Below are 27,868 nucleotides of genomic sequence, written 5' to 3'. Positions count from 1 at the left end.
TGAATGGATAGTACATTGGTCTACATCGTAAGAGGATAGGAATTTAGATGTAAGGATATCTTACTACATTTATATAGGGCCTTGGTAAGACCACACCTGGAGTAGTGTATGCAGTTTTGGATTCCCTTTCTAAGAAAGGATATACTTGCCGTAGAGGGAGTGCAGCAAAGGTTGACTAGGATGTTACTGGGGATGGCAGGGCTGTAATATGAGGAGAGATTGGCTTCATTGAGCCTGTAGTTATTAGAGCTTTGGAGGATGATTGAAATATATAAAGCTTTAACGGGCCAGGACAGACGAGATGCAAGGAGGATATTTACCCTGACTGAGGAGTCAAGAAACAGGAGACACAGCCTCAAGATAGAGGGTGGACCATTTAAAACTGAGATGGGGAAATACTTCATCATTCACAGGATAGTGAATCCATGGAATTCTCTCCCAGAGAATGTTGTAGAGGCCAAGTCATTGAATATATATTCAAGAAAGAGATAGATCGATTTTTAGATATCAAAGGCAGCATGAAGGATTTTGAGAAAGTGAAAATATAACATTGAGATGGAGGATCAGATATGATCATATTGAATGACAGAACAGGTTCAAGACTCTGGAGGCCTAATTCTGCATCTAGCTTTGCTGTTTCTAAGTTTATGCCATCATCCTCCATTCAGCAATGTAAACATAGAAAATGAGTTTTAATGAATGAGATGTTTTTATTCTTCAATATAGTGAAGCCTGCACTAGACACTGAAAGTGCATCTTATTGAATTTCTCCATGATTCTTTAGGTCTGTCTATGATAGATATTGGATTAGTTGGAATTCTGGGCATAAATACAAAAGGTGTTGCTTAGGAGGGGCATGGGTTGGCATGAATTGCAACTAAACCGCCATAAGAGCTATAAAGTGTTCGGAGCTAGGGCAGGGGTGCATACATTGGTATGATGAGCACGAGCGAATCTGGGACATGGAGTGACATGGATTAAGTGGGGAGAGATGAGGAGTTGTGTGTGTTAGTGGGATGTTTGCTTGTTTTCTTTTTCAAACGCTCAGCACAGAGATCATTTCCCCGATGTAGGCCTTTTGTTCAATCTGTCTCTTGTCATTACCGGGTCTCCCATCCTCAGTTCCAAGGAAGCTGTCCCACCTGCAATGAAGGCTCTGACTTCTGAACTTTTTTTTTGAGCTGTGGATTACAAAGCCTGGAAATTTCCTAAAACTGAGGTCCCATCCCTGGAGCAAAAACCCAGGCATTTCTTTCCAGCTCATTATATCTTTCACAACTTTATTAACTTTGTTCAAACTATTAGAGCATAGAATCCTGGAATCTAACGACATACAGGGGCCCTTTGGCCCATTGTGACTGTGATGACTCTTTGATCTACATAAAAATGAAAAAAAACCATGGATGCTGGGAATCTGAAACAAAAACAGAAATTTCTGGAGAAACCCAGCAGGTTGAACAACATCTACGGAAAGAGAAGAGAAAGTTAACATCTTGAGTACAATGACTATTCTTCAGAACTGTGCTGAAGGGATGTTAACTCTTTTTTATCTTTGTAGATGCTGCCAGACCTGCTGAGTTTCTCCAGCAATATCTACTTTTGTCTTTACCAAAATTATCATGCCGTGTCCCATACATTTTTTTTAAACTTGTAACCCTACTTCTTAAAGTTATTCAAGGAATTAGCTTCTACTGCATTTTCAGGTAGAATTTCATGCTTCCCAATCCTGATGGTCTGGTAGATAAGAGGAATGCTTGTCCAACTGGAGAGATCTCTTAAACCAAGAGGCAGCAGGTATTCCCCTAAGACTTCCTTTGACATGACTTACTGTTTCAATCTTGAGGTTTGCAAAGATATAGGTCTGGAGCTTGCTTCACATGCATTCTGACATGGCAAGGGACCATTGGTGGAGCAGAACTGACTTTGTTGGCTTTGCTGCAACTTTTTCATTGAAATCCTGGGCTGGTTGGTCAGGCAGCCTTGAGGGGTAGAAGACCAGAATAAGCTAAAAACAACAAGGCAGTGTGGAAGACACAAGAGATCGGAAGAAGGCATCAACACTGTACCTTCAACTCGAGTTACCATTGTAAAGTATGAGCAGCAATATGTTCAGCTCTCAAGGTCACCAACACCCTTGTACAACACACATCTGAGCCAACTTCTACCATGTTGGGAGATATACAACGGAGCCAGAATATGCTCAGAGGCGAATATCTCTGTGTCCAAAGAGTGAGACAGGAACTCAATCCAATATTAGCCCTGCCCTGATGACCACCTTTACTACATTGGGTGTGTTTGGACCCAGTAGACGGACACAAGTGCCATAGTGTACATCTCTTTCTGCTGGTTATAAGGTCAACCCTGCCCACATTGCCTTGAAGTATATTGTTCAGTTTAAGTTGTCACATTGAGATCATTTGTTGCATGTCTAGCAAGGGGTGAAGTCCTGAAATCCTTGAAGGGCACTCAACTACACAAGAACATTCCCAGAGCAGGCTGAGTCCCTTATGGACAGAACTTCCCAATGAACACCAATTCATGGTTTGGCTGGTACTCTGCAGGACTCCTCTTGTCGATCCTATGTAGGTGCCTGCAGTTGCATCACTGTGCTAAAAGCTGCATCAATGGCTACAAAGCGACATGTATATCATAAAACAAAAAAAGAACCTGCAGTTACTGAAGACCTGAAACACAGCAGATCTGGCAACATCTATGGACAGAAAGCTGAGTAAATGGTTTGAGTACCGTGACAGTTCTTTAGAAAAGCCAAATGCATTTCTGATTCCAGAGTGTACAATTGAAAGTCTGGAGATGTTGGGGGTTATGGGGCTAGAAGGGGTTGATCAGTGCTTTTTTGTCTGCAGTTTACCTATGTCAGAATGCTTTGAGATATCTTGGAGTTGCGAAAGACATTGAAAGAAAAGCAAATTCTTTCTTCCCTGCATGAGCTTAAACAGCTTCCAGAAGTTACATGTGGGAGGTCATTTGCAGAGTTTTACTTGAATTTGAATTGGAAACAATGAGCTGAATCTTGCCAAAAACCGAGTCCAGTCTTGATGAGAGGATCCCTAAATGGGAAGGAAAAGGTGAATTTTGACTGGAAGAATCAGCAAATAAGGCATGTTATCTTAATGAAGAGAGATTGCAGGATGCTGAGATGCAGAGAGTCTGGGAGTCATAATGCATGAATTATTAAAGATTAGTATGCAGTTACAACAAGTAACCAGAATGTTAACTGATTGTAATCACAGTCCACATTCCTGCCTATCCCTGATAACCTTTGAACTCCCTGCTTAACAAGAATCTGTCCACCAGTGAATCAAAACAAATTCTGGAACTCTGCTTTTACTACCTTTATTGTTTATTGTAGGGGGGGAATCAAATACAAAAATAGGGAGGTTATGCTTCAGTTATACAGATGACTGGCGAGACCAAATCTGGAATACTGCACGTAATATCGGTCACCGTATTTAAAGAAGAATGGAAATACATTTGGATCTTTTTGAAGAAGGTGATCAAGACTAACAGCTGGAATGAGCAGGGTCTGTTCTGAGGGATGAATGGACAGACTATCTGTTTCTATCTGCTGGAGGAAGAGTAAAAGGTGATTTGATTTTAGCAGATTTAATCCGAAAAGGACTGGACATGATAGATGTAAATAAGTTGCTTCCCGCTAGAACTGTTTAAAAACAAGGGGTTACCCATTTTAAACTGGGATTAATCTGTCTTTTAATCTCTTCCAGAGAGTTGTGAGTCTTTGAAATGCTTTTTCTGAAAAGGTAGTAAAAACAAGTTCCAGAATTTGTTTTGATTCATAGGTGGACAGATTCTTGTTAAGCAGGGGGCTCGAAGGATATTGGGGATAGGCAGGAATGTGGATTGTGGATACAATCAGCTCATATTACACAACATTATTAAATGACATTACAGGCTCCTGAGCTGAATGTCCTATCATATTCTTTGTTCACAAGTTCCAAAATAGGTCCAATTGCTCATTGTGGTTACACAGAAAGAAGGATTTTGAAATTATGTAAAATTGTTAAAAGGAAGAGCGTCATGTATAAGTACAAGGCACCTTCTGCAGCAGCTTGGGGTGTTTTAGTGTGTTATCAGCACCTATAAATGTAAGTTGTTTGAATTAGTAGTATGAGAACCATCACAGGTGTGAATGGCCATGTGCCATTACTGTTTGACTTACAATTTGCTATGTCTATTGTAGAGTGCTTATCAATGGAAATTATAGAAAGAGAGAAACTGAGGCCTGTAAAATTATGGAAAGCATCAGGAAATAGGACATAAAATGTTCACGCTGGGTGTAGAGCTTGTAGGGCCACTTGGCTATAGTGTGCCTGGAGCAAGCACCTGACAGAAGTCCTGACCAGGCTGTTGAAGACAAGCTCTATTGAAGTATCAGAGATAATGGGAACTGCAGATGCTGGAGAATCCAAGATAATAAAATGTGAGGCTGGATGAACACAGCAGGCCAAGCAGCATCTCAGGAGCACAAAAGCTGACGTTTCGGGCCTAGACCCTTCATCAGAGAGGGAGATGGGGTGAGGGTTCTGGAATAAATAGGGAGAGAGGGGGAGGCGGACCGAAGGTGGAGAGAAAAGAAGATAGCTGGAGAGGAGAGTATAGGTGGGGAGGTAGGGAGGGGATAGGTCAGTCCAGGGAAGACGGACAGGTCAGGGAGGTGGGATGAGGTTAGTAGGTAGGAGATGGGGGTGCGGCTTGGGGTGGGAGGAAGGGATGGGTGAGAGGAAGAACAGGGGACCCAAAACCAGTCCAACCTGTCTCTGCCTCCCTAACCTGTTCTTCCTCTCACCCATCCCTTCCACCCACCCCAAGCCGCACCCCCATCTACCTACTAACCTCATCCCACCTCCTTGACCTGTCCGTCTTCCCTGGACTGACCTATCCCCTCCCTACCTCCCCACCTATACTCTCCTCTCCACCTATCTTCTTTACTCTCCATCTTCGGTCCGCCTCCCCCTCTCTCCCTATTTATTCCAGTACCCTCTCCCCATCCCCCTCTCTGATGAAGGGTCTAGGCCTGAAACGTCAGCTTTTGTGCTCCTGAGATGCTGCTTGGCCTGCTGTGTTCATCCAGCCTCACATTTTATGATCTATTTAAGTATTTTCTTTTTATTCTTTTTGTGCTTCAAAATGGTTCCATATTGTGGCACTTTCTCACTGCATCTTCCTAGATACATGTGACAATGTGGTTAGCACTGCAGACTCACAGCGCCCGGGACCCGGGTTGGATTCCAGCCTCGGGCGACTGTCTGTGTGTAATTTGCACATTCTCCCCGTGTCTGTGTGGGTTTCCTCCAGGTGCTCCAGTTGTCTCCCACGGTCGAAAGATGTGCAGGCTAGGTGGATTGGCCATGCTAAATTGCCTATAGTGTTCAGGGATGTGTGGGCTATAGGGGGATGGGTCTGGGTCGGATGCTGCAAGGGGCGGTGTGGACTTGTTGGGTTGAAGGGCCTGTTTCCACACTGTAGAGAATCTAATCATTCATTCATTCATTCTCAGAGGCCATCAATGTAAGAGTGCTACCAAGATATCCAGCAGAGAATTCAGGGGAAAATAAAGGTGTGAACCCAGACTTGTATGGAATTCACTCCCAAATGAATAGTGAAATGAGTACTAGAGGTTAGCTCAGTTGACTGGACAGCTGGCTTGTGATGCAAAGGGATACCAAGAGCGTGGGTTCACTTTCTACACTGGCTAAGGTTACCATGAAGGACTTTTCTTCTCAACCTTTCCCCACGCCTGTTTCAAAGAAAATTACAGCACAGCAACAGGCCCTTCAACCCTCCACGGCTGCACCGATCCAGATCTTCTATCTAAATCTGTTGCCTATTTTCTAAGGATCTGTATTTCTCTGCTCCCTGCCCATTCATATATCTGTCTAGATACATCTTAAATGATGCTATCATGCCCACGTCTACCACCCCCACTAGCAACACGTTTCAGGCACCAACCACCCTCTGCGTAAGGAACTTTCCGCGCATATCTCCCTAAACTTTTCCCCTCTCACCTTGAAATTGTGACCCCTGGTAAGTGAATCCCCGACTCTGGGAAAATCTTCTTGCTTGTCTATATCCCTCATGATTTTGTAGACCTCAGTCAGTTCCCCCCTTAACCACAATCTTTATAACGTAAATAATCCTAATTGACTTAACATCTCTTCATAGCTAGTACCCTCCATACCAGGCAACATCCTGGTGAACCTCCTCTGCACCCTCTCTAAAGCATCCACATCCTTTTGGTAATGTGACAACCAGAACTAAGATAACAAGGTTTAGAGATGGATGAACACGGCAGGCCAAGCAACATCATAGGAGCAGGAAAGTTGACATTTCGGGCCTGCACCCTTCTCTAGGCCCGAAACATCAGCTTTCCTGCTCCTATGATGTTGCTTGGCCTGCCATGTTCATCCATCTCTAAACCTTGTTATCTCAGATTCTCCAGCACCTGTAGTTCCTACTATCTCTGATGACCAGAACTGTATGACGCATTCCAAACGTGGTTGATCCAAAGTCCTACACAACTGTAACATGACCTGCCAACACTTGCACTCAACACCCCTTCCAATGAAGGAAAGCATGCCATATGCCTTCTTGACCACTCTATCAACCTGCGTTGCCACCTTCAGGGAACAATGGACCTAAACACCCAGATCTCTCTGCGCAATGGGCCTGAACACCCACATCGCAATGCTGGTGACTCTCAGCTTAAACCACCACTAGTCATCTCCTTCTCGAAAGAGAGAGCAGCTGTTTGGTTTAGTAGGGCTATGTTACCTTTACTGTTGATTGATTTAAGAGGAAGCTGCACATATACATGAGGGAGAAGGGAATATATGGGAGGAGACTCAAGGAGAGCAAAAACATAGTGGTGGGGCCAAGAGCCACTCGAAGAGCTGTATCATCTCCACAATTCTACAAAACAACATTTCTACTCTGTATAAAATGTACACTCCATTAGTGTATAATGTTGAAATGAAGTAGCTGCTGTTAATCATATGTAGTGTGTGGCCATTTCAATATAAGGCATAGCTTTATTGTCTGGAGCTGCAATTTGTGTGAATATTAATGAACCTTTGCTTTACATGACAGCCCAATTAAAGATTTTATTCAAAACATTCCAAACATTTGTTACAGTGATGCACTCGTCATTTGATGCAAATTTATATTAAAAATTATACTATTCTAATTTCTGCAATGATTACAAAGTGTCATGAATAATAAATTTACCATTCAATGTAAAATAAACAATCCCAAATTAGAACATACTCTTGTATTTTCAATTTCAATATTGAGAATATTATGGAGTTGGCTATTTCCTTTCAAGTTTTTTGTTCTAATATAAAATACTTTATTCTATTTTGTGTCCAGTTTTAGTTAGTGAGTTCCAAGGAGATCACAACAATAGCCATCCAAGAGAAAGCTCTGAATTGAACATGAAACTGTCCAATGTGGACGATTGAGAGGTTGGTTTGAATTTCAGTTTCCTTATGGGGATCTTAGTTTCACACGATGACAGATCTCATTAAGTTATTGCCATGTATTGCACCAGTGTATACACAGGTTAACTGGCAAACAGAACTCATAGCCGCCATGAGATTATTTTGGAAGAGCCAATGGTATCTGTTACATTATGTGGAGTGTAATTACTCTGATCTATGTAATTTGATCTGTATGTAGGCTGGATTTGGAACTGTCAGGACATTAATCACTGATGTACTGCCTGTGCAAGAATAATAGTCCCTGAGGAGCGGCTTCTATTGTAACTGAAACCTGACATCCAACAGTGGAAAGGCTACCCTGCTGTAAACTAAACTTCAAGGTGCTTCTGTCTGTAGAGGCAGTGTTGAAAGCTATCACAATTTCTGCATTTTCAGCCATGTATCAGAGAAAAGTCCAGAATCAATCTTAAAGTTTACAGACTTAACATTGACACACAGACACAAACCTTCAACTTCTGCAGGGAGGTAATCACGTAGATGTGATCACCTACTCTTCAGAACATCTAATGACTATTTAATCAGTTGTCTTCATAGTAAAGGTGAAAATTCCTCCCCTTGAAAAATCAACCAGCTGCTAGATACCATTGGGAACAGTTATATCAGGTGACACCTACATTTATCCTTACTGTTACCACAGGAAAACACTCGAGCCATTATTGTACTTTCCACAGAAGCCACAGACTTCACATTGGTGTGATGGTGATGTAGTGGTTCTCTCATTGGCCTGGTAAGCTAGAGAATCTGACTTCAAATCCCTATTTGGCCCCTGATGGAATTTATACTCAACTCATTAAAACATCATGTGGAATTAAAAGCTAATCTCAGTAATAATTACTCATAAGCCATTATCAATTATCATGAATACCTAGTTCACGAATGAGAAGAAAATCTGCCATCTTTACCTGATCTGGCCAATCAGTGAATCCAGATCCACATCAAAGCAGTGGGCTTTTAACTACAGTCTAAAATAGGCTCACAAGCCAGTTAGTTTAAAGGTTAATTCAAATGGGCAAAAAATTTTAAAAAGGGATGGGAGCAGAATTTGGAAAATTGAAAAGAAAAAAAACATGTAATAAAAAATCAGATGCTCATGGGCAAGAGAGCAATGCATTGAAACAATTAAGATTCTGAGCAGAGAGCTTGATGGAGAAGGAGCAAATTACTGCAAATGTTGGAATCTGTACTGGAAGCAAAAAATGTTGTAGATCACAGCAGGTCAGGCTCTCCATGGAGAGAATGCAAGCTAACATTTCAATTCTAGATTACTCTTCATCAGAACTTGAAACATTAGCTTACTCCGTCTGCATTGAAATGCCTGACCTGCTGTAATCTCCAACATGTTTTGCTTTCAGGTTTGACAGGGGAGATGCCCAAAGGCTGTTTCTCCTTGTGTGAGAGCCTAGGACTGGGGATATAATCTCAGAATAAGGAGCCACCCCCAATTAAGGCAGAGATGAGGAGGATTTTTTTTGTTCTCTCAGATGATGGTGAATCTGTGGAATCCTTTACCAGAGAGAGTTATCAAGGAGGGGTTGTCAAGTATATTCAAGGCTGAGATAGACAAATGCTTAGCTAATAAGGAAATCAATGAGGAAAATGCCAGAAAGTAGAATTGAGGGTGACCAGATGAGCCGATATCTCGTTGAATGATAGAGCAGATTTGATGGGCTGAATGGCCGCCATCTGCTTCTTTGTCTTAAGCAAACGGGTTAAGCAAATCCCTGGTACAAGCATTCAAGAAATCAAGTGTACAAAGTGTGGAGCTGGATGAACACACCAGGCCAAGCAGCATCTCAGGAGCAGAAAAGCTGACGTTTCGGCCCTGGCCCTGCCTCAGAGTTCTCTCTGAAATGGGCCGAAATGTCAGCTTTTGTGCTCCTGAGATGCTGCTTGGCCTGCTGTGTTCATCCAGCTCCACACTTTGTTATCTTGGATTCTCCAGCATCTGCAGTTCCCATTATCAAGAAATCAAGTGTCCTCCTTTCTGCAGCCTAATATTATGACTCTACATTAAATCTATCGGGCATCCTCTCAAACAAACACATCATTCGGTGAATACCAGGATTCTGAAATTTTAAAAAAGGGAAAGACTCAACACAGCAGGCAATCAATAAAGAGAGAAAAATGTTAATGCCTTGGCTCTTACTCGAGGTGATGATCATCTTTGGAATACCGCTTTGTGGGGAAATTCCACTGACCTTGATACTGCACTGTATTTTTACCTGTACTTCTGAAATCAGCAATACAACAAAAGCAGAGGACAGTGTGCTAACTCTAAAGTTCCCACCTATCTTCCTCAAACCTCTCCCACTCTCTTTCCATACCTGACACTCTCCTCATGTGCCTTGCTGGGAGAGGAAGTGGAAAGGATGTGAATTCTCTAATTCCTGCTCAGTTTAACCTGGGTGACTTTGGCTCAGTAAAAACTGAAGGAACCACCAATGCTGTAAATCAGAAACAAAAACAGAAATGACTGGAAAAACTCAGCAGCTCTGGCAGCAACCGTGGAGAGAAATCAGCATTAATATTCTGGATCGACTGACCCCTCCTCAGACCATTCTGCCAGACCTGCTGAGCTTTCCCAGCAATTTCTGTTTTTGTGCCTTTGACTCAAAGAGTGTATTTACACAGACTGCACCATCAATACAAACCTTTGTAAAATTATTTGCTTTTCTGCCGTAATCATTAATTAATGACGTTTGGAGGTTGTGGAAAGTCAACAATATTTTCAGAAATCAGGGAGAAATGTAAAATATCAGGCATCTTCATTTGTATAACAGTTCAAATGAAAACAAAGGTAAAACATTCTGAAAAATGAGCCTGGAATGGTAATGGTGCCCTGCAAATTCTTGCTGCAAATTCCTCCACATCTGAGGCCAGCTTATAAAGTTGATAATTTACTCGTTAATCATCTAAGCTGTTGTAACTATCGACTGTTAAATCAGTGAAATAGGTTGTCTCACCTCAACTCGCTAACAGCACATTCCTCAGAATGCTGGTGGGCAGGCATCAACTGCTTAATTAGTAGTTGCCTTCCAGGCAATTAAAATAACTAATTGGCCATTAACTGTACATGCTACATTCTGCAACACAATTTACATCTCCAATGGATTAATTAAGGTGGTAGGGTTGGAAGAGGGGTAGCACGGTGAGCATAGTATCCTGTTGTATTCAATGCTGTGGATTACCTGACATCAGTGAGATTGTACATTTGGTGTTATGTTTGGCACTGCTGATGTACTCTTTAATGTACAATTCATGACATTCTTTATTCTGGCTGTTAGTAATACTCTGACTGTCTTTCACAGTTTGCCCTCAGACTTTATTTCCTGCAAAGCCAGAGAATATCTTTAATGTTTGAAGTTGATAGATTTGGGGGTCACCGGAGAGGACTATGATGCTCTGTTGTGCACAAATTCAAACTCACGAGCAAGGTTCTTTTTTCTTGTGAACTAATCATCCTGTTCAGTGATGTTATTGCACATTGCTGGGGCCATTGAGACTTGATCCCAAGCCTCCCAGGCCAGAGGAAGGGGTTCTACCACAGCACCACAAAAGTCCCCTTGCAAGAGTCTTTATTACTTAAAAAATGGTAGCTTCGTGCTTCACATGTGAAGATTCCATTCCTAAGACTACCATATTTTATGTCTTATTAATGGGCATCCTGTATATCTCAAAGCATGGTGACAAGATCCCACATCCTATGTCCCCATTTGGAAGCAGATAAAGTGCAGGCTTGCAAAATTGTTATGGTGTAGAAAGAGGCCATTCAGCCCCTCATGTCTGCAACAGCTCTCTGAAACAACAAGTCACCTCTTACCCCATACCCCATATTCTCTCTGGCACCCTGCACATTCTTCCTACTCAGATGATGCTGATGAGATAAGAAATATTGATTCTCTACTCAATCCAATTTTTACTGGAAAGTAATCCCCTGATATGGGTATTAATTCAAACCAAAATGAATTACAGAAAATTAGTATAGAAGTACCACAGGTAATAAGGAAGGGAAATTAAATTTTGGCTTTTGTTGTTAAAGGAACAGAGTGTTAGAGTAGGGGAGTATTTCTGCAACCGTACAAGGCATTAGTGTGACTGGACCTGGAGTACTGTACACAAGTTTGTTCTGCTTATGTGAAGAGAGATTTAGTTGTGTTGGAGACAGTTCAGAGAAAGGTCACTAGGTTGATTGCAAAGATGACAAGTTTGTCTTTCTGAAGAAAGTTGAGCACTTCAGGTCTATACTCTTTGGAGTTTAGAAGAATGAGAGAATATCTAACTGAGGTTTATAAGATACTGAAAAATTGACAAAGTAGATATAGAAAGCATGCTTCCCCTTGTGGGGTAATCTAGAATGGAATGTAACAGTTTTAAGATAAGGGGTAGCAGATTTAAAACAGAGATGAAGAGGAACTGCTTCTCTCAAAATGTCGTTAATGTGTGAAATTATGCAGTGGGCACTGGGACATTGAGTAAATTTAAGTGGGGGGGAGGATAGACAGATTTCCAATTAGTAATAGTTTAAGGAGGGATAGACACATTCCTAATTAGTAATAGTTTAAAGGGTTAAGGAGAGTAGGCAGAAAGGTGGAGTTGAGTCTGAGATGAGATCAACAATAATGGCCTTAAATGATAGAGCTGTCTTAAAGGGCTGAATGGCCTACTCCTGCTCCTAGTTCTTACATTGTTGAGCTCATCTGGAACAATCTAAAAATTTGCACTTTCCTGGATCCCATGTGTACTTTCACCGCAGAAATTTACTCCATTAAAATAAAGAAAATGTTGGTGAAGATCAGAAGCTATGGAAAGAATATAGAGTTCATGCTTTGTATCCAGTATGATACGCTTGTTGTTGGTTTTAGCCTGCACCATCCAATCACATTGTCAACTGAATTTTCTATCCCCCATGAGGCTGATAGATTCCCCTTTTAGAGGCTAGTTTTTTTTCCACATAAAGGTATTCAGCTACTTCTGAAAAAGAGTTACATGAGACTTGAACCATTAATTCTGATTCTCTCTATAGATGCTGGAGGTGATCCAACAGTTTTTGTAACAACCTCAGAAAGTGTGAGAGAAGCTCAGAAGAAGTTAAACCTATCTAATCTCCTCTTCGCCTTCTTCTCTCCAAGTAGAGCAGTCCCAATTTCGTCAATATGTTCTGTGGTCATTCCTGGAACCATTCTTGTAAATTGTGACTGTACTTTCTCTAATGCATTCACTTTGTTCCTTCAATGTGGCATCTACTACTGTACACAGTATTAAAGGTAAAACTGCCACAATCTCAGGGGATTGATGTCTCAATAGTGACGTGATGGTTTAAACTGAGGGTCACCATGCTTGAGGTGAGGGGTAAAGCTGAAAAGGTGGCAAGAACTGAGCCTGTGCTGTTAGCATCACTCTACATTGTAAATCAGCTGACCATCCAACAGAGCTAACTGATGGCAAACCAGATATTTTTCTCCTGTAGACCCATACAAGGGAAGGAAGAGTTGAAGAACTAGGGTCCTCATGAACTATAACAGCCAGTATGGGGATTAAACCTGAGCTCTTGGCTTTATTCTTCACAACACTCCAGTCATTTCGCTAACTGAACTAACCAAACCGAATATGTCGAATGGCTTGGCCTTTGAAGAGGTTAGTTTTTTCTATGGAATTGATTGTATAATAGAAAAAAACAGGAAGTGCTGTAAAGCTCTGCATGTCAGTCAGCATCTATTTGTGGTTCATTCTTTCATGCAATGTGGGTGTCTCTGGCTGGCAAACATTTATTGCCTGTCTGTAGTTACACTTGAGAAGGCTGCCGTATTGCACCACTGCAGTTCACTGTGCTGTAGCTAGACCCACAGTGCCCTTTACAGAGAGATTTTGACCTATTGACGATGAAGGAACTGTGTTGGTATACACGGCTGCGGTGAAATGTCAGTGGTGGGGGGAGTGGATGTCAGTAGATGTGGTGCCAACCAAACAGACTGCTTTGTTCTGGATGGCGTCAAGCTTCATGAACGGAGAGATAGAGAATAAATGTTTTGAGTCCAATATGATTCTTTTTCAGAACTCTTTTTAAATTTATTGCATGTTGTTTTTACAAGCAGTGAGAGACAATGTGACTCTATTTCTCTCATCTTCCAGCAGGCAGTGAATGTCTGGAATTCTGTGCTGAGAGCGATGGAGGCTCAATCATTAATAGTATTTAAAAGGAGACTAGTAGAATGTTGATCTGAGTTTTTAAAATTCAGATAATTATTAAATCTTGAGCTTCAGGCAACCATGAATTTTAGAGATCATATTGGGAACATTCTGCATTCCCAATAAAGGTCATCTGGCTCACTAATATCCTTTAGGAATGAAATCTGCCATCCTTACCTAGTTTGATCTACATGTGACTCCAGACCCAATGGTGGTGCTGGCTCGAAGGGCCGAATGGCCTACTCCAGCACCTATTGTCTATTGTCTATTGTCTACTGACCATCTTTTAAAGAGCAGTTAGGAATGGCCAATAAGTGCTCCTCTTGTCAACAATGTCCAAGTCCAATGGATGGATAATAAATGAGAGATGTCCACTGCATAGTTTGTTTGGAATGTCCTATTTAGGTTGATTCTTGAATCTTGTAAAGCAGTTTCAACATATATCCTTCCTTTTGCAAACATTAAGTTCTGATTTATTTAAAATATGTGTCATTAACTATTTAGGGTACATTTCCAGTTATTTTTTTAAATGTAATTTTTTTTCTTTAAACAGTAAGTGTCAATGGCCCTATTGCTGACTTGCCGGAGTTACTGAGTGTGACAGTGAGGAGAGATTAAAGAGATAATAGATTCTTTCAGTCATTAATCTGTAAAGCTAAATTATTACCATCTACGATAAGGTCACTAACAGAAGGTGCCTCAGTTAGTGTGTCATTTTAGCGGTGTTAATTTATTTATCTCACAGTGTCAGTGACTCCTTAAAAGCAATTCCACCAGGATTTTATCAGCATTCGCTATTCGAAGAAAAGTATTCAGATGTCTTCACAAGTAAACAGAAAGGAAAACAGAATGGAATGTTATTGTTAATCAGAAGTCTCAAAAGTTATACCACCATAGGCATTTGAGGGTGAAATTCCCTTCAGATCCACAATCTACATTTTGAATCAGAAATGAAAGGCTTGCACTCGATTGTTTTTGGTGTGTGCATAATTTAGAATGAAATGATATTGATTATAAATCAAAGAACAGACTACAAAACCCCAGCAAACTGTCATGGGGCTCTGTAAAATAATGAATGCAGCAAAAGCATCAAAATAATTGCAAAAGAGTGTATCTGAACATTTGGTCAAAAAGGGGAGTTGTAAAGGCCTGAAGATGAAGCTTGAGGCAGGCTTGGAAATGGAATTCCAGTGATTGGATTCCATGTGGTTGAAGGTATGTCCAGCAAGAGAGAGGCAAGAAGTGTAATGGATGATCAGAAGGCTTTTCTTGCAGGCAAGACATCATCTCCGGATTACAGCCCTGGAGAGTGTCAATGGTTTGTTAGTTGCTAAGATAGACTGGTGAGGTCCATTTTGTTTATTCAAGCACCTAGAGCCCTTTGAAAGAGAGGCCCCTGGGATATTGGGTTTGCTGTTAGATATGTATATTGACATTTACAATGCAGTATTCTGAAAATAAACCAACGACTTGGAAAAGGATTTGTATCAAGTTTCATACTTCACCACCCCCATCTGGGATCTCTATCAGAAGAGTTTTCAAAATGTTGAAAAGGCAAAACCACAGAACTCTTTTAAGAGGATGATTTAGATTTGTAGGTGACCTACACACTCATGTTGGTCAGGAATTAAGGTGTTCACATCCCACAAGTGAGTACAAAAAAATTAAATTCCCTCATTGGGCACACACATCACTAGCTGGGCCAATATTAATTGCCCATTCCTAATTGTCGTTGAGAAGGTAGTGATGAACTGCCTTCTTGAACCGCTCTTGTCCATGTGCTGTGGGTTGACCCATAATGCTGTTAGGGAGAGAATTCCAGGATTTTGACCCAGTGGCAATGAAGGACCAGTGATATATTTCCAAGTCAGGTTGGTGAGTGACTTGGAGGGAAACTTGCAGGTGCTGGTATTCCCATATATCTGCTGCCTTTGTCCTTCTAGATGGAAATGACAGTGGGTTTTCAAGGTGCTGTCGAAGGATTTTTTGTTAAATTTCTACAATGTGTCTCATAGACAGTGCACACTGCTGCTACTGTGCTTCAGTGGTGAAGGGAGTGAGTGTTTGTAGATATGGTGTCAAACAAGCAGGCTACTTTGTTCTGCTGAAGGGTCAGTGGTCCCAAACTGTTAACTCTGTTTTCTTTCCACACATTCTGCCAGACCTGCTGAGTTTTTCCAACAATTTCAGTTTTTAGGCTGTTTTGTCCTGGATGGTGTCCAAGTTCTTGAATTTTTTGGGGGTTGAACTTGTCCAGGCAGGAGGGGAGTATTCCATCATACTCCTGACTTGTCCCTTGCAATTGGTGAGCAGGCTTTGGGGAGTCAGGATATGAGTAACTAACCACAATATTCCCAGCCTCTGATATGCTCTTGTAGCCATTGCATTTACATGGTGAGTACAGTTCAACTTCTGATCAAGGTAACCCCAGGGCTGTTGATAGTTGGGGATTCAATTATGGTAACACCATTGAATGTCAGGGGCAGAGGTTACATTGTCACTTATCAGAGATACTCATTGCCTGGCATTTGTGGGCGGTAAATGTAACTTGTCACTTTATTTTAGCCGAAGCCTAAATGTTGCATTTGAAATGAACTGTTTCAGTATCTGAGGAGCTGAAAATAGTACAGTCATTGGTGAACATCCCCACTTCTGACCTCATGATATTATGCATGTGTGCTTGCAGCAGACAGAATTCAAGGTTTTGAGCAAAAATTTATAAACAAAGTACCTCAAAGCATAATTTTGCATTTACTTAAGTTTCTGGATCCCATTTCAAAACTAAACTTCATCTTCATTTATGTCCATACTGTATTTACTTGACATAAATGTTTCTCCCCCTACATAAACAATATGATTATTAATGCAGGATGTTTAAAAATTCAATCAAGCTATTAGAGATATAATTATAGATGGATTTTGCTTCATAATTTGATTTATTCCTACCTATTGCTCAAACGTGGCGTCTAATTAATGATCTCTTCACTCTTGCTCATTGCAGCGCTTATTGGAATACAAACCTTTCATTAGTTAAGAGGGTTTTTTCCTCAGATGGAGCCTCAAAGTATTGCATAGAGAGTTCATTGATCCATTTACAATTTTGCTCAAACTCCCCTCAACTGTGTTTCATCTTGTTGTGTTATTGAACATTGTAAGAAAATATTGAAGCTTTATGTTGCCGAAGGTTGAACAGAGAAATCAAAATGGCATAAAATTCAGGAACCACGTCATTTTATTTCTTTATTAATAAAAGAATAATAAATAAGAGAGGAACTTAGCATTTGCCAGTTTCTGGTTCAGTTTTTTTTTATTTTATGTTTGGGGAATGCAGGTGCTATCAGGACTTGGGAAATTTCGGGCTACAGTTCAGGGTTTATTCATATCATCAATTGGAGATTATTAAATATTTTATAACTAACAAAAGCAGATGTTAAAAATTGCCACAGTATTTTCATTCCAGCATTTGACAAACTGTCTGAATATTTGGATACCGGATTTAATGGTTATAAATTCAGATCTGCAAAAGAAGTGAAATGAAGCAAAATTGTAAAAGGATGAAAGAGTACTGGATGAAAATAAATTATTTAATGTGCAGAAATAGCTAAGGGTAAAGTTGAAAAATACCTAGCGGTGTTATTAGATTTGCATATATGTATCCAATCAGTTAAGAGCAATAACAAAGAAAATAGAACACTGAATTATATAACTCATTCAACCAAGTATAAGTCAAATTGTGTTGAGCTCCACTTAGACCACAACCTGAGTGCTCTGATGAGTATTGGCCACTGAACTACAAGGGAAATTACAGAGAAGGATGATTAAAAAAAAACTTTGTACTTGTATTATAACTTTCATGGATTCCCTGCATCTCAAGGTGCTCCACCGTCAATAAAGTACGTTCTGAAGTGTAGTCACTGTAGTAATGTGAAAAAATGCATCAGGCAATATGATCACAAGTTTCCACTAAATAGTAATGAATAGTCGTTGAAGTCATACATTCATACGGCACAGAAACAGACCCTCCGGTCCAACTCGTCCATATCAACCAAGTTCTCCAAACCAAATCAGTGCCATTAAGAGCCATAGAGTTGTACAGCATGGAAACAAACCTTTCAGTCCAATTCATCCATGCCAACTAGGCATCCTAAATTAATCTAGTCCCATTTGCCTTTCAATCCTTCCTATTCATGTGCCCATCCAGATGTCTTTTAATTGTTGTAATTGTACCAGCCTCCATCACTTCCTCTGGCAGCTCATTCCACGCACGTATCACCCTCTGTGTGAAAAAGTTGTACTTTAGGTCACTTTTAAACTTTTCCCATCTCACCTGAAACCTAGATAACAAAGTGTAAAGCTGGATGAACACAGCAGGCCAAGCAGCATCTCAGCAGCACAAAAGCTGACATTTTGGGCCTAGACCCTTCATCATATCAACCAATCTCCCCTTCCCCCACTGCATCCCAAAACCAGCCCAGCTCGTCCCCTCCCCCACTGCATCCTAAAACCAGCCCAGCTTGTCCCCGCCTCCCTAACCTGTTCTTCCTCTCACCTATCCCCTCCTCCCACCTCAAGCCGCACCTCCATTTCCTCCCTACAAACCTCATCCTGCCTCCTTGACATGACAATCCTGCCTGGACTGACCTATCCCCTCCCCACCTCCCCACCTATACTCTCCTCTCTACCTATCTTCTCCTCAATCTATCTTTGGTCTGCCTCCCCCTCTCTCCCTATCTATTTCAGTACCCTCTCCCCATCCCCGTCTCTGATGATAACATCAACATGACTTCCCAACGCCAATACTCAATGGTTTCAGCCATGAAGGCAAGTGTGATAAGTGTTTTCTTAACCACACTGTCTACCTATGACACAAATTTCAGAGAACTCTGTACCTGAACCCCTAGGTCTCCTTGCTCAACAACATTACTCAGCGTCCTACCATTAGCTGCATAGCCCTGCCATTTTTTGTTTTACCAAAATGCAATACTTCACATTTATCCAAAAGAAATATCATCTGCCACTCCTCAGTTCATTGAGCCAATTGTAATCTTCGACAACCTTCTTCACTATATCACCAATTTTGATGTCATTCACAAACTTACTAACCATGCCTCCAATATTCGCAGTCAAATCATTATTATAAATGACAAACAGAAGTGGACCCAGTCCCAATCTGTGTGGAACATCGCTAATCACAGGCCTCCAGTCCAAAAACCACCCTCAGTCTCCCACCATCAAGCCAATTTTGTATCTAATCAGCAAGGTCTCCCTGAATGCCAATGTAATCTAACTTTATTAATTAGTATACAATGTGGAACCATGTGGTCAAAGGCTTTACAGAAGTCTATGTAGACAACGTCTACCGCTCTGCCCTCATCAATCTTTTTGACTACATCATCAAAAACACTCAATCGAGTTTGTGAGACATAATTTCCCTCACACAAGCCCACGTTGACTGTTGCTAATCAGTCCTTGCCTCTCTAAATGCATGATGTTTTCTCCAATCATTTGTGAAATGTGGGTGTTGCTGGCTGGACCCAGCATTTCTTACCCATCCCTAGTTGCCCTTGAGAAGGTGGTGGTGAGCTGCCTCCTTGAACCTCTGCAGTCCTTCTGCTGTGGGTTGACCCACAATGCCATTAAGGAGGGTATTCCAGGATTTTGACCCAGTGACAGTGAAGGAATGGTGATATATTTCCAAGTCAGGACGGTGAATGACTTGGAGGGCAGCTTGAAGGTGATGGTGTTCCCATATGTCTGCCACCCTTGCCCTTCTAGATAGAAGTGATTGTGTGTTTGGAAGGCGCTGACTGAAAATCTTTGGTGAATTTCTGGGGTGCATCCTGTAGATGGCGCACGCTGGTGCTACTGAGCCTTGGCGTAAATCTATCTCTCAGAACCCCTTCCAACAACTTAACCATGACTGATGTTAAACTCTATTGTCTATAGTTCCCAGACTTCTCCTTACAGCCTTCCATAAATAAAGGTAGAATACTCGCCATCTTGAGGTCCTCTAGCACCTCGTCCATTGATGTACATGATTCAAGAATCTCTGCTAGGGACTTCACAATTTCTTCCCTAAATCCCCACAATGTCCTGGAATGCACTTGATCAATTCTCAGAGACTTATCCACCCTTATGATCTGCATGATCTTTATAAATGACTTGGATGAGGAAGTGGAAGGGTAGGTTGCTTGCCGATGATACAAAGGTTGGTGGAGTTGTGGATAATGTGGGGGGCAGTTGTAGGTTACAAATGGACATTGACAGGATGCAGAGCTGGGCAAAGAAGTGGCAGAAGGAATTCAACTTAGAAAAATGTGAAGTGATTCATTTTGGAAGGTCAAATTTGAATGCAGTACACAAGGTTAATGACAGGATTCTTGGCAGTGTGGAGAAACAGTGGGATCTTGAGGCCCAGGTCCATAGATCACTTAAAGTTGCCTCTCAAGTTGATAGGGTTGTTAAGAAGGTGTTTGGTGTTTTCGCTTTCATTGGCATGGGAACTAAGTTTAAGAGCCGTGAGGTTATGCTGCAGCTCTATAAAATCCTGGTTAGACCACACTTGGAAAATTGTGTTCATCACTTTCCACCTCATTACAGGAAAGATGTAGAAGCTTGAGAGAGGGTGAAGAGGAGATTTACCAGGATACTATCTGGTCTGAAGGGCAGGTCTTATGAGGAAAGGTTGAGGGAGCCAGGCCTTTTCTCATTGGAGTGAAGAAGGATGAGCAGTGACTTGATAGAGGTATACAAGATGATGAGAAGAATAGATAGAGTGGATAGCCAAAGACTTTTTCCCAGGACAGAAATGATTGTTATGAGGGGGCATAATTTTAAGGTGATTGGAGGAAGGTATAGGGGAGATGTCAGCGGTATGTTCTTCAGACAGAGCGTGGTGGGTGCGTGGAATGCGCTGCCAGCAGTGGTCGTGGAGTTAGATTCGTAAGGGACATTTAAGCAACTCTTAGATCGGGATGATAGTAAAATGTACGGTATGCAGGGTAGATTGATCTTAGTAGGATAATAGGTTAGCACAACATTGTGGGCCAAATGGCCTGCACTGTGCTGCACTGTTCTATATTCTATGTTTATGATTTTTTTAACATCTCCAGCACCTCCTTTTCTGCAATGTGGCTGTTTTCAAGACATCAATATTTATTTCCCCAAGTCCCCTTGCCTCCATTTATTCTTCAACAGTAAAAAAATTGCTACTGTAGAACCTAAATATTGTTGAAAATAGAAATATTTTGTCAAAGGTTTGGGTATGCCCTCATAGGACAGTCCTCAAGAATAGCAATTCAATGTGTATTCTTGCAATTTGCCAGGAGGATAACAAAATGAAAAGCTATGAAAAAAATGTCTTTTTCACAAGTCACTCAAAATAGAAATGGGATAATAAATTGTTCATTGATGTTTTTAGAGACTTTAGTCAAATCATAAATGTTACCCAGGTCACTGGGCAGAACCCCCTTGCTGTTCTTCAAACAGCTTTCTTTCATTTGTTCATAGCACATTGGTGATGCTGTCTACAATATTTATTGTCCATCCTTATTTACCCTGGAACTGAATGGTTTCCTAGACCATTTCAAAGGGCAGTTATGACTCACCCACATTGCTGTGGCTTGGAGACACATGCAGGCCAGACTCGGTAAAGACAGCTGATTTCTTTCCCTAAAAGACATTAGGGAACCAGGTTGAGTTTATGAATAGTCAACACTGGTTAACATGGTCATTATCAGATTAGGTTTTAATTCCAGATTCTTTCTCATAATATTCATTTTTCACCATCTGCCATGACAAGATTCAAACTCAGGTCCCCAGAATACTAGAGATAATAGGAACTGCGCATGCTGGAGAATCCGAGATAACAAGCTATGGAGCTCCCCAGAATATTAGCCTGGGGTTCTGAATTAATATCCAGTGGTATTACACTCCCCACCATCTCCTTTATATCCACCCATAGGAGAAAGAATGTCCTGGTTTAACATCACTGCTGAATGACGGCAACCCTCATTCAGTACACCTTAATGTGCCAGTTTGGATTTTATGTTTAAATTTCAGGATTCGATTTTCAGCTAACAACTTCTAAACTTTGAGATGGACAAGATAAGGCATCCACTGAGTAAAAGCCAGCACATTGACATTTTGTGATTAATGCGCAATGTCAGAGAATTGAATTGGGTTGAAAGGTCAGAGAAAACTATGATTCCTTAGCTTGAACCTTTGTCAATGTATTCTATAGTTTGGCAAAATCAGTCCAGTTTATGACCTTAGTTAGAACAGTAAGGCAAGAGAACAAAGAACTGGAAGAAACAAAATCAAAGGAATTTCTTCCTTGTGTGAAGTACCTTTTCTTTAGCACAGGATGGACAATTAGAGATAAATCCTTGCATTTATTTAAGAGAAAAACAGTACTGTGCTAGGTTAGCTGTAAAATTACAGTGGAGTGGAAGACAGAGAACTTCTGAATTTATCTTGTGGTGAAGATGTGGTCAGTGTAGCATTTCAAACTTGTTTCTGGATTTTACCCTGACAAATAGACATGGCAGGTACTGAGCTTTCTATGAATGAATGTTACCTTTTCATATATGTCCAACATGGATCAATGTGTTCAGGCTCAACCACTACTCTTTCATCCTGAGCTGAGACTCATTTAATAACATAAGGGGTCCTCATCACTTTCTTCTGTAGTTCTTTTGCTTATTCATGGAACGTGAGAATTGCATTCAAGCCAACATTTATTGTCCATCCATTATTTTCTCTGAGCTGGTTATGATAGACCATTCTCTTGAATGAGTTTAGTCCAAATGCTTCATATGATGAGCATAATACTAGCATGATGGGCCAAATAGTCATGCTTTACACTGTATCAACACTGTGATTTTGTGGATCTTCATCTGGGAGTTTTGATACGACACGGTGGCTTGTAGGCATGTACTCTACTGTCGTAGAAGTGAGGTCACCATAGTCTCAGCAGACCATTGAGCTACTCTCTCATTACAGCGAGATGGTGGTGTTTGTTTAACCTGTTGGTCACCACATCTCAGGTGAGGGCGGATGTTAAGAAGAAGAATGCTTCATGCTCAGTTCAACTGGTGTAGGAAATGGACCCACATGGTTGGCATTACTCGACATTGCAAGCCAGTTGCTCAAACAACTATGCAAACCCACCATCCACTTGTTGTAGTATCATCAATTTGGCACTTCATTTGTGAATATGCCTGGCCTGGTTTCCGATATTAATCTTTTAACCATTATTAGACTTCTGAGTGGATCTTTCAAATTTAAAATCTAATGTTGATCTTGCTTTCTGTGCATCTTTTTTGCAGCCATAACCTTGTATTCCTTGATAATAAAATGTGAGGCTGGATGAACACAGCAGGCCAAGCAGCATCTCAGGAGCACAAAAGCTGACGTTTCGGGCCTAGACCCTTCATCAGAGAGGGGCTTGGGGTGAGGGTTATGGAATAAATAGGGAAAGAGGGGGAGGCGGACCGAAGATGGAGAGAAAAGAAGATAGGTGGAGAGGAGAGTATAGGTGGGGAGGTAGGGAGGGGATAGGTCAGTCCAGGGAAGACGGACGGGTCAAGGAGGTGGGATGAGGTTAGTAGGTAGGAGACGGAGGTGCGGCTTGGGGTGGCAGGAAGGGATGGGTGAGAGGAAGAACAGGCTAGGGAGGCAGAGACAGTTTGGACTGGTTGTGTGATGCAGTGGGTGGAGGGGAAGAGCTGGGCTGGTTGTGTGGTGCAGTGGGGGGAGGGGACGAACTGGGCTGGTTGTGCGATGCGGTGGGGGAAGGGGAGATTTTAAAGCTGGTGAAGTCCACATTGATACCATTGGGCTGCAGGGTTCCCAAGCGGAATATGAGTTGCTGTTCCTGCAACCTTTGGGTGGCATCATTGTGGCACTGCAGGAGGCCCATGATGGACATGTCATCTAAAGAATGGGAGGGGGAGTGGAAATGGTTTGCGACTGGGAGGTGCAGTTGTTTATTGCAAACCGAGTGGAGGTGTTTTGCAAAGCGGTCCCCAAGCCTCTGCTTGGTTTCCCCAATGTAGAGGAAGCCACACCGGCTACAATGGATGCAGTATACCACATTGTGAAGTCCCCCTCCACCGACACCCTCATCCGCCTAGCCGAACTCGTCCTCACCCTCAACAACTTCTCTTTCGATTCCTCCCACTTCCTACAGACAAAGGGGGTGGCCATGGGCACCCGCATGGGCGCCAGCTATGCCTGCCTCTTTGTAGGTTACGTGATACAGTCCCTCTTCCGCACCTACACAGGCCCCAAACCCCACCGCTTCCTCCGTTACATTGATGACCGTATCGGCGCTGCCTCTTGCTCCCCAGAGGAGCTCGAACAGTTCATCCACTTCACCAACACCTTCCACCCCAACTTTCAGTTCACCTGGGCCATCTCCAGCACATCCCTCACCTTTCTGGACCTCTCAGTCTCCATCTCAGGCAACCAGCTTGTAACTGATGTCCATTTCAAGCCCCCCAACTCCCACAGCTACCTAGAATACACCTCCTCCCACCTACCCTCCTGCAAAAACTCCATCCCCCATTCCCAATTCCTCCACCTCTGCCGCATCTGCTCCCATGATGAGGCATTCCACTCCTGCACATCCCAGATGTCCAAGTTCTTCAAGGACCGCAACTTACTCCCACAGTGGTCGAGAACGCCCTTGACCGCGTCTCCCGCATTTCCCGCAACACATCCCTCACACCCCGCCCCCGCCACAACCGCCCAAAGAGGATCCCCCTCGTTCTCACACACCACCCCACCAACCTCCGGATACAACACATCATCCTCCGACACTTCTGCCATCTACAATCCGACTCCACCACCCAAGACATTTTTCCATCCCCAGCCTTGTCTGCTTTCTGGAGAGACCTCTCTCTCCGTGACTCCCTTGTTCGCTCCACACTGCCCTCCAACCCCAACACACGCGGCACATTCCCCTGCAACCGCAGGAAATGCTACACTTGCCCTCACACCTCCTCCCTCACCCCTACCCCAGGCCCCAAGATGACTTTCCATATTAAGCAGAGGTTCACCTGCACATCTGCCAATGTGGTATACTGCATCCATTGTACCCAGTGTGTCTTCCTCTACATTGGGGAAACCAAGAGGAGGCTTGGGGACCGCTTTGCAGAACACCTCCGTTCGGTTTGCAATAAACAACTGCACCTCCCAGTCGCAAACCATTTCCACTCCCCCTCCCATTCTTTAGATGACATGTCCATCATGGGCCTCCTGCAGTGCCACAATGATGCCACCCGAAGGTTACAGGAACAGCAACTCATATTCCGCTTGGGAACCCTGCAGCCCAATGTTATCAATGTGGACTTCACCAGCTTCAAAATCCCCCCTTCTCCACCGCATCCCAAAACCAGCCCAGCTCTTCACCTCCACCCACTGCATCCCAAAACCAGTCCAACCTGTCTCTGCTTCCCTAACCTGATCTTCCTCTCACCCATCCTCCCACCCCAAACCGCACCTCCAACTCCTACCTGCGAACCTCACCCCACCTCCTTGACCTGTCCGTGTTCCCTGGACTGACCTATCCCCTCCCTACCTCCCCACCTATACTCTCCTCTCCACCTATCTTCTTTTCTCTCCATCTTCGGTCCGCCTCCCCCTCTCTCCCTATTTATTCCATAACCCTCACCCCATCCCCCTCTCTGATGAAGGTTCTAGTCCTAAAACGTCAGCTTTTTTGCTCCTGAGATGCTGCTGGGCCTGCTGTGTTCATCCAGCCTCACATTTTATTATCTTGGATTCTCCAGCATCTGCAGTTCCCATTATCACCTTGTATTCCTTGCTCTGTTCAATCACCCTGTGATCTTTGAATGGTATGATTTGCATGTGCAGCATGCAAAACAAAACCTTTCACTGTGCTTAAGTGCACACGAAATTATAAATGAACTCAAAAGCCTCAATGGCAAAGAGGTCTATGCTGGGCCATCAGATTTATCATTGCAACTGAAAGTGATTCTAACACCATTGATGGTTCAGATTCTCTTGCATACCCAATATTGATCTGCTAGATCTCTTGTAAATCTATCTCATTTAGCACCGTAGTAATGATCATATAACATGTTGGAGTGTTCCCTCAGTGTGAATATGACTTTGCCTCCACAAAGATCTTGCTTTCGTTACTCCTACCTATGATAGGTAGGTGAGTGAGGGTGAGTTCACCGCCTAGTTTGGCAGCCTTGCCCTTCAGGACTCATGCAACTAAGTCAGTTGTAATGTAACTTCTAAAAGAGGTGAAAAGAAAGAATTAATGGGGTTGATAATCTGTTGCTGCAAGCCAACTGCTCAGCTGTGCAGAAATTCAGGGATCATTGCCCTATGTTTCTCCTGTTCATGAGTAATAGAAGTTTCAGTGTTGAAATGAGCTGCCTGTGGTCATTTCCATCCACAGAACTTCTGTTCACTACAAGATGTGTGATGTGTCCTCAGACTCTGTCACAGCCTCAGTCACTGTCACTTAAAACAGTCATTGTAGGCTGAAAAAGCCACTACCACATGTTGTTCCTCTCACAAATACTATTTTAAAGCAATGCACAACTGTAGAGTAAAGGAAAAATGCAAGAACAAGATGGCAGCAGAGCAGGTACATGGAGTCCCGGGGCTTGTCCACTTCCATCGGCTTTCCTTCTCTTTTTTAACTTCTTTTTAGTTTCGCTCTCTTTCTTTTTCTCTCCTTCATTTTCTATCACATAAACCTGGAGAGTAGTCGGTGAAAGAGGAGGCCTCCGGTGGCAGTGAAGCCAGGATGTGTCGGACATGAATTCCCTCCAGCCAGGTGTCTCCCACTGAGTCAGGAGCAGGCATTGGGCTGGCTCCCCAGGCTTGGACTGGCAGGCTAGGCCAAGGCTCTGGGTGCACGGCTAGTCCCGCGTGCACGAAGGAGCAGAAATACCGGTGAAAGGGACGGTGGGCAATTTGGCGGCAATGTCTGGAGGAATGTCGGAGGGGAGACAGAAGATACGGAGCCCACATGTCCCCAGGGTCATGCCTGCAGCTTGGATTTGGCAGTCACAGGAGTGGCAGCAGCAGAGGCCTGTGACAGCGAGCCTGTCACAAGCAGCAACTGGAGGAGCAGTGGAGGAAGGGCAAGAAGATAGAAAGGTGAGCTCTATTGCCGTAAAATCTTGCATTAAATTCAGTGTTGCAAGATGGCATCAAAGCTTGGCAACACTTTGCATATAACTTAAAAAATAGCATTTCTTGCTGTATTTTTATATATGCTGCGGCAGCACTGTAGCTCATTAGTTAGCAACGCTGCCGCACAGTGCCTGAGACCTGGGTAAAATTCCATATGATATGACAATAAATCTAAATATAAATTTAACACTCAAAAGTGTAAATAGTCAGTAAAAATCTAAGTGCACACATGATAATCGACTTTGAAATGAGATGATTTCATTTACAGCTTTGTGTTCAGCTTTAATGCTGCAAAATAATGAGCAGTATGAGATAGAAAAGTAGAGAAAGAACTCCACCTGATGGTATTTGCAGAGGAGAGCCAGGTGAAACTAGCTAAAGATAACAAATTTCCCAAAACCTGATGCTAATAGAGGCTTCAGGTATTCACAAAGAATCAAAGCTACTGAAAAAACTTGTGATTTTAGTTGGAGAGTATCACTTTAATTGTTTACTTTTCAGCATGATATCAGCACCTTAATTTTTGTTCGAAGAATGATAGCGAACATTCCAGAAGCATTAGAAGATGGTATCCATCATATAAGATGACATTTTAATTTGCAGCTCAACCATATCTAGATGTCATTGTCCTGGTATGACAACTGCTCTGCCCAGGACTGTAAGAAACTACGGGAAGTTGTGAACGCAGCCCAGGGCATCACACCAGCCAACCTCCCATCCATTAACTGCATCTACACTTCTTGATGCCACAAAAAGGCATTCAACATCAAGATAACAAAGTGTGGAGCTGGATGAACACAGCAGGCCAAGCAGCATCCCAGGAGCACAAAAGCTGACGTTTCGGGCCTAGACCCTTCATCAGAGAGGGGGCTGGGGTGAGGGTTCTGGAATAAATAGGGAGAGAGGGGGAGGCGGACCGAAGATGGAGAGAAAACAACATAGGTAGAGAGGAGAGTATAGGTGAG

The 27,868-nt window shown here is 42.5% G+C and overlaps 1 protein-coding gene across 2 annotated transcripts in view; it reads left to right on the top strand.

Moving 5' to 3' along the window:
- The window catches only part of LOC125447799 (cadherin-12-like), a 646,081-nt gene that overhangs the window by 221,520 nt on the left and 396,693 nt on the right, over positions 1 to 27,868 (top strand). The window lies entirely within an intron of this gene.

This window comes from Stegostoma tigrinum, chromosome 2 (assembly GCF_030684315.1).
Source record: "Stegostoma tigrinum isolate sSteTig4 chromosome 2, sSteTig4.hap1, whole genome shotgun sequence".
In the NCBI taxonomy this organism is placed as follows: domain Eukaryota; kingdom Metazoa; phylum Chordata; class Chondrichthyes; order Orectolobiformes; family Stegostomatidae; genus Stegostoma; species Stegostoma tigrinum.
This window is presented reverse-complemented; position numbering and strand designations above follow the sequence as displayed.